Source organism: Canis aureus, chromosome 26 (genome assembly GCF_053574225.1).
Source record: "Canis aureus isolate CA01 chromosome 26, VMU_Caureus_v.1.0, whole genome shotgun sequence".
Classification (NCBI taxonomy): domain Eukaryota; kingdom Metazoa; phylum Chordata; class Mammalia; order Carnivora; family Canidae; genus Canis; species Canis aureus.
In genome coordinates, this window is record NC_135636.1 from 24,986,623 (window position 1) to 24,993,256 (window position 6,634).

The 6,634-nt window shown below is 38.1% G+C and overlaps 1 pseudogene; it reads left to right on the top strand.

Moving 5' to 3' along the window:
- The first annotated feature begins 4,833 nt into the window (after window positions 1-4,833).
- Window positions 4,834-5,851, top strand: LOC144298814 (vacuolar protein sorting-associated protein 26A pseudogene; annotated as a pseudogene).
- The last annotated feature ends 783 nt before the right edge of the window (window positions 5,852-6,634 follow it).

Below are 6,634 nucleotides of genomic sequence, written 5' to 3' on the forward strand. Positions count from 1 at the left end.
ATGAAACGCCGGGACACCTGCACCCCGATGTTTATTGCAGCAATGGCCACGATAGCCAAACTGTGGAAGGAGCCTCGGCGTCCATCGAAAGATGAGTGGATAAAGAAGCTGTGGTCTATGTATACAATGGAATATTACTCAGCCATTAGAAACGACAAATACCCACCATTTGCTTCAACATGGATGGAACTGGAGGGTATTATGCTAAATGAAGTAAGTCAATCAGAGAAGGACAAACATTATATGTTCTCATTCATTTGGGGAATATAAATAATAGTGAAAGGGAATATAAGGGAAGGGAGAAGAAATGTGTGGGAAATATCAGAAAGGGAGACAGAACATAAAGACTCCTAACTCTGGGAGTTAGGTGAATGGGTGACGGGCACTGAGAGGGGCACTTGATGGGATGAGCACTGGGTATTATTCTGTATGTTAGCAATTGAACACCAATAAAAAATAAATTTATTATTTAAAAAAAAAGATCTGAGCAGAACTCAATGAAATAGAGAACAGAAGAACTGTAGAACAGATCAACAAAACCAGGAGTTGGTTCTCTGAAAGAATTAATAAGATAGATAAACCATTAGCCAGCCTTATTAAAAACAAAAGAGAAAAGGCTCAAATTAATAAAATCATGAATGAAAGAGGAGAGATCACAACCAACACCAAGGAAATACAAACGATTTTTAAAACATATTATGAGTAGCTATATGCCAATAAATTAGGCAATCTAGTAGAAATGAACACATTTCTGGAAAACCACAAACTACCAAAATTGGAACAGGAAGAAATAGAAAACCTGAACAGGCCAATAACCAGGGAGGAAATTGAAGGAGTCATCAAAAACGTCCCAAGACACAAAAGTCCAGGGCCAGATGGCTTCCCAGGGGAATTCTATCAAAAGTTTAAAAAAGAAACAATACCTATTCTACTAAAGCTGTTTGGAAAGATCGAAAGGGATGGAATACTTCTAAACTCATTTTATGAGGCCAGCATCACCTTAATTCCAAAACCAAAGACCCCACCAAAAAGGAGAATTATAGAACAATATCCCTGATGAACACAGATGCCAAATTGTCAACAAGATACTAGCCAATAGGATCCAACAGTACATTAAGAAGATTATTCACCATAACCAAGTGGGATTTATACCCAGGATGCAAGGCTGGTTCAACACTCATAAAGCAATCAATGTAAGATCACACCAACAAGAGAAAAAACAAGAACCATATGATCGCCTCAATAGATGCAGAGAAAGCATTTGACAAAACACAGCATCTATTCCTGATCAAAACCCTTCAGAGTGTAGGGATAGAGGGAACATTCCTCAGCATCTTAAAAGCCATCTACAAAAAGCCCAGAGCAAATATCAATCTCAATGGGGAAGCACTGGGAGCCTTTCCCCTAAGATCAGGAACAAGACAGGGATGTCCACTTTCACCACTGCTATTTAACATATTACTAGAAGTTCTAGCTTCAGCAATCAGACAACAAAAAGAAATGAAAGGCATTCAAATTGGCAAAGAAGAAGTCAAACTCTCCCTCTTTGCAGATCACATGATACTGTACATAGAAAACCCAAAAGACTCCTCCCCAAGGTTGCTAGAACTCATACAGCAATTCAGCAGTGTGGCAGGATACAAAATCATTGCCCAGAAATCATTGGCATTTCTATACTCTATGAGACTGAAGAAAGAGAAATTAAGGAATCAATCTCATTTACAATTGCACCCAAAAGCATAAGATACCCAGGAATAAACCTAACCAAAGAGGTAAAGGATCTATACCCTAAAAACTAAAGAATATTTCTGAAAGAAATTGAGGAAGACACAAAAGAATGGAAAAATATTCCATGCTCATGAATTGGAAGAATTAATATTGTGAAAATGTCGATGTTACCCAGGGTAATTTACACATTTAATGCAATCCCTATCAAAATACCATGGACTTTCTCCGAGAGTTGGAACAAATAATAGTAAGATTTGTGTGAAATCAGAAAAGACCCCGAATAGCTAGGGGAATATTGAAAAAGAAAACCAGAGCAGGGGGCATCACAATGCCGGATTTCAGGTTGTACTACAAAGCTGTGATCATCAGGACAGTATGGTACTGGCACAAAAACAGACACATAGATCAATGGAACAGAATAGAGAACCCATAATAGGGCCCTCAACTCTATGGGCAACTAATATTCGACAAAGCAGGAAAGACTATCCACTAGAAAAAGGACAATCTCTTCAATAAATGGTGCTGGGAAAACTGGACAACCAAGTGCAGAAAAATGAAAGTAGACCATTCTCTTACAACAAACACAAAGATAAACTCAAAATGGATGCAAGATCTAAATGTGAGACAAGAATCCATCAAAATCCTAGAGGAGAACACAGACAACACCCTTTTTGAACTTGGCCACAGCAACTTCTTATAAGATACATCTATGAAGGCAAGGGGGAAAAAAGCAAAAATGAATTATTGGTCTTAATCAAAATAAAAAGCTTCTGCACAGCAAAAGAGACAGTCAGCAAAACTAAAAGACAACCACAGAATGGGAGAAGATATTTGCAAATAGCATATCAGATAAAGGGCTAGTATCCAAGATCTATAAAAAACTTATTAAACTCATCAGCAAAAAACCCAAACAATCCAATCATGAGATGGGCAAAAGACATGAACAGAAATTTCACCAAAGAAGACAAAGACATGGGCAGCCCCGGTGGCTCAGCAGTTTGGAGACGACTTCAGTCCCAGGCGTGATCCTGGAGACCCAGGATCGAATCCCACGGCAGCCTCCCTGTATGGCACCTGCTTCTCCCTCTTCCTCTCTCTCTCTCTCTCTCTCTCTCACTCTCTCTTTCTCTCTCTCATAAATTAAATCTTAAAAAAAAATAAGAAGACAAAGACATGGCCGACAAGCACATGAGAAAATGCTCCGCATCACTGGCCATCAGGGAAATACAAATCAAAACCACAATGAGATACCACCTCACACCAGTGAGAATGGGGAATATTAACAAGGCAGGAAACAACAAATGTTGGAGGGGATGCGGAGAAACGGGAACCCTCCTGCACTGTTGGTGGGAATGTGAACTGGTGCAGCCACTTTGGAAAACTGTGTGGAGGTTCCTCAAAGAGTTAAAAATAGAACCACCCAGGACCCAGCAATTGCACTGCTGGGGATTACCCCAAAGATACAGATGCAGTGCAACGCCGGGACACCTGCACCCCGATGTTTATAGCAGCAATGTCCACAATAGCCAAACTGTGGAAGGAGCCTCGGTGTCCATCGAAAGATGAATGGATAAAGAATCTGTGGTCTATGTATACAATGGAATATTACTCAGCCATTAGAAATGACGAATACCCACCATTTGCTTCGACGTGGGTGGAACTGAAGGGTATTATGCTGAGTGAAATAAGTCATTCGGAGAAGGGCAAACATTATATGTTCTCATTCATTTGGGGAATATAAAAAATAGTGAAAGGGATTAAAGGCGAAAGGAGAGAAAATGAGTGGGAAATATCAGTGAGGGTAACAGAACATGAAAGACACCTAACTCTGGGAAACGAACAAGGGCAGTGGAAAGGGAGGTGGGCAGGGGGATGGGGTGACAGGGTGACGGGCACTGAGGGGGGAAGTTGATGGGATGAGCACTGGGTGTTATGCTATATGTTGGCAAATCAAACTCCAATAAAAAATATACAAAAATAAAAATATATATATCTTGTCATCTGCAAAGAGTGAGAGTTTGACTTCTTTGCCAATTTAAATGCTTTTTATTTCTTTTTGTTGTCTGATTGCTAAGGCTAGGACTTCTAGTACTATGTTGAACAACAATAGAATGGGCTTCCCTGTCCTTTTCCTGATCTTAGGGGGAAAGGTCTCAGCCTTTCCCCATTGAGAATGATATTCACTGTGGGCCTTTCATAGATGGCTTTTATGATACGAGGTATGTTCCCTCTATCCCTACACTCTGGAGAGTTTTAATCAAAAAGGACACTGTAGGGATGTCTGGGTGGCTCAGCAGTTGAGAGTCTTCCTTTGGCTCAGGTGTAATCCCAGGGTCCTAGGATCCAGTCCTGCATCAGGTTCCCCACAGGTAGCCTGCATCTCCCTCTGCCTATGTCTCTGCCTCTGTGTGTGTGTCTGTCAAGAATAAATAAATAAATCTTTTTTAAAAAGGACACTGTATTTTGTCAAAGGATTTTTCTGCATCAATTAAGAGCATCATATGATTCTTGTCCTTTCTTTTATTTATGTGATGTATCACACTGATTGATTTGCAGATGTTGAACTATGCTTGCAATCTAGGAATAAATCCCACTTAGCCATGGTGAATAATCCTTTTAATGTACTGTTGTATCTTATTGGCTAGTATCTTGATGAGAATTTTGGCATCCATGTTCATCAGGAATACTGGTCTGTAATCGTTCTTGATGGGGTTTTTGTCTGGTTTGGGGATTGAGATAATGCTGGCCTCATAGAATGAGTTTGGAAGCTTTCCTTCCATTTCTATTTTTTGCAATAGCTTCAGAAGAATAGGTATTAGTTCTTCTTTAAATGTGTGGTAGAATTCCCCAGGGAAGCCATCTGGCCCTGGACTCTTGATTATTGGGAGACTTTTGATTACTGCTACAGTATCTTTCCTGATTATGAGTTTGTTCAGTTTTTCTATTTCTTCCTGCTTCAGTATTGGGGTTTATATATTTCTAGGAATGCATGCATTTCTTCCAGATTGCCTGATTTTTTGGCATATTTTCTCTTAATACGTTTTTATAAGTGTTTGTATTTCAACACTAATTCTCCTAAGGGAAGAGGAGTGAAGTGGTGGGGATGCGGCAGCAGCGGCAGCACTTAAAAGGAGTTTTTTTGGAGGCTTTTTTGGACCCATTTGTGAGATCGATGTTGTCCTTAATGATGGGGAAACCAGGAAAATGGCTGAAATGAAAACTGAAGATGGCAAAGTAGAAAAGTACTATCTTTTCTATGATGGAGAGTTTGTTTCAGAAAAGGTAAACCTAGCTTTTAAGCAACCTGGAATGAGGCTAGAGCACCAAGGAATTAGAACTGAATTTGTAGATCAAATTGAACTTTTCAATGACAGGAATAATACTCATGAGTTTGTAGACCTAGTGAAAGAACTAGCCTTGCCTGGAAAATTGACTCAGAGTAGAAGCTATGATTTTGAATTTATGCGATTTGAAAAACTATATGAATCTTATATCAATGCCAATGTCCCCTTGAGGTATTTTCTTAAAGTGACAATAGTAAGAAGACTGATAAACTTGGTAAAAGGATATGATCTTATTGTTCACCAACTTGCCACATATCCTGATGTTAACAACTCTATTAAGATGAAAGTGGGCATTGAAAATAGTCTACAAGTATAATTTGAATATAATAAATCAAAATATCATCTAAGGGATTTGATTGTTGGAAAAATTTACTTCTTATTAGTAAGAATAAAGATCCAACATATGGAGTTGCAACTGGTAAAAAAAAAAAAGGATCACAGGAATTGGACCCAGTACCACCACAGAAACAGAAATAATTGCAAAATATAAAATAATGAATGGTGTACCCATAAAAGGTGAATCAATTTCAATAAGACTATTTTTAGTGGGATATGACCCAACTCTGACAATGAGAGATGTGAACAAAAAATTTTCTGTAAGGTACTTTTTGATTCTAGTCCTTGTTGATGAGGAAGACAGAAGGTACTTCAAGCAGCAGGAGATCATCTTATGGAGAAATGCTTCTGAAAAACTGAGGAAACAGAGAACAAACCTTCACCAGCGATTTGAATCATCAGAATTAGAGGCATCTGCTGAACAGCCTAAAATGTGAACTGAATAGAAGAAAAAACAAAAAAATGCCTATATCCATTGAGATTAAATTCAACAGATTAAAGATGGTTGCAGCTTGTAAGGAGTGGAAAGGCCAAAACTCCATTTATAATAGTATTCCTTTATCTTACGGTGCTGCATTTATTCTATGTGCTTTTTAAAATGTATATACAACTAAATGTTCTTCATGTTTATACATTTTAAAAAGCATTTTCTTTGAAAAAAATTGTGTTTCTTCAGTGTTGGTTGTGATCTCTCCTCTTTCATTCATATTATTAATTCAGTCCTTTCTCTTTTCTTTTTAGTAAGTCTGACCAAGGGTTTATCAATCCTATTAATTTTTTCAGAGAACCAGCTTCTAGTTTCGTTAATCTGTTCTACTCTTCTGGTTTCTATTTCATTGAGTTTTGCTTTAATCTTTGTTATTTCTCTTCTAATGCTTGGTTTAGGCTTTATTTGCTGTTCTTTCTCTAGCTCCTTTAGGTGTCAGGTTAGCTTGTGTATTGAGGGCTTTTCTAATTTGGGGGGATAGCCTTGTATTGCTATGTACTTCCTTCTTAGTATCTCCTCTGCTGTATCCCAAATGTTTTGAACAGTTGGGTCTTCATTTTCATTTGTTTCCATGAATTTTTAAAAATTATTCTTTAATTTCCTTGTTGACACATTCATTCTTTAGTAGGATGATCTTTAACCTCCAAGTGTTTGAGTTCCTTCCAAATTTCCTCTTGTGATTGAGTTCAAGTTTCAAAGCATTATGGCCTGAATATATGCAGAAAATAATCCCAATCTT